Below are 1,574 nucleotides of genomic sequence, written 5' to 3'. Positions count from 1 at the left end.
CCAAAAGGTTAACAAAACAAAATGAAACAAAAAGATGTTAAGCCAAGAGAACTGATTACACGTCACCATAAGAAACATAATGAAAGAGCTCCAAATACTATCAGATCAGATCCAGTCGCTCAGTCGTGTCCGACTCTTTGCGACCCTATGAATTGCAGCACACCAGGCCTCCCTGTGCGTCACCAGCTCCCGGAGTTCACTCAGACTCACATCCATCGAGTCAGTGATGCCATCCAGCCATCTCATCCTCTGTAGTCCCCTTCTCCTCCTGCCCCCAATCCCTCCCAGCATCAGAGTCTTTCCCAATGAGTCAACTCTTCGCATGAGGTGGCCAAAGTACTGGAGTTTCAGCTTTAGCATCATTCCTTCCAAAGAAATCCCAGGGCTGATCTCCTTCAGAATGGACTGGTTGGATCTCCTTGCAGTCCAAGGGACTCTCAAGAGTCTTCTCCAACACCACAGTTCAAAAGCATCAATTCTTTGGCGCTCAGCCTTCTTCACAGTCCAACTCTCACATGCACACATGACCACAGGAGAAACCACAGCCTCGACTAGACGGACTGCCAAATGCAGCATAGAGACACGGAGGGAGCTTATGCTCTTGGAAAAATGGTGCCAATAGACTTGCTCGATGCTGAGTTGCCGCAAACCTCCCGTTTGTCAAAGACAAGCATCTGGGAATTGCAATAAAATGAGGGATGCTCATATGCTAAAAGCCACTGTCCACTCTGAAAGGACAACTTTGCCCTGGGGCGGGAAGGAGCCTGGTTTGCAGATCGGGAAGAGAAAGATGCAGTGAGACGAGCTGGTAATTTTGGCAGAGCCCTCTCGCAACCCCAGGAGCCTTCACGGGTCTGCCCTCTCCCTCTGTAAGACCTTGCCCTTCTCCATGGTGTCTGGCATTCAAGCTCATTATAAGGGACTCTTTCAAACTGGGATTGGAATTGTACATCTTTTGTTTGTTTTTGTTTTTTTGAGGTGAAGTAGAAAAGAATAGCTTTATTGCTTTGCCAGGCAAAGAGAGCCACAGTGGACTAAAGCTCAGAACTGTGAGTCCCTGGAACTGGATATTTTTTTAAACCTTCAAAAACCAATTTCTATTCCTCGTGGACAATTTGCCATGGAGCAGACGAATGCTGCTTGAGATAACCTCTTGCTTATGGTCACGTGGTGTTTCCCGTGTGTCAGGCACTGTTCCAAGTCCCAGCCAGCTCCTAAAGCGTATGGTTCCAACAGTCCAGTGAAGTGGAAACCATTGCTCTCCTGCCCAAAGGCATGCTGCCCGTAGAACTAATAAACGGCAAAGGCAGCATTCGAAAGTTGGCAGCCTGGTCCAGGGTCCCGCTGTTACCCATCATAGGTGAGGGTTTATTAGCTTATGACAGTTCCATTTTACAGATGAGGGAACTGAGGCCCAGAGAGGTGAGCAACTTGTTGGCTGGGCTGAGCTGTAGGTTAGGACTCATTGGGATGGGGTGGGCCTGTGCGCAGGTATGTGGCTTCAGTGGCCAGTCACTCACAGAAGCAGAGCCCAGGAGGGTGGCTCTGGGGATGGTGATGTGGCGGCAGAGGAG

Source organism: Bison bison, unplaced genomic scaffold (assembly GCF_000754665.1).
Source record: "Bison bison bison isolate TAMUID 2011002044 unplaced genomic scaffold, Bison_UMD1.0 scf7180017864178, whole genome shotgun sequence".
Lineage (NCBI taxonomy): Eukaryota > Metazoa > Chordata > Mammalia > Artiodactyla > Bovidae > Bison > Bison bison.
The sequence above is the reverse complement of the archived record's forward strand: the minus strand, read 5'-3'. Positions refer to the sequence as shown.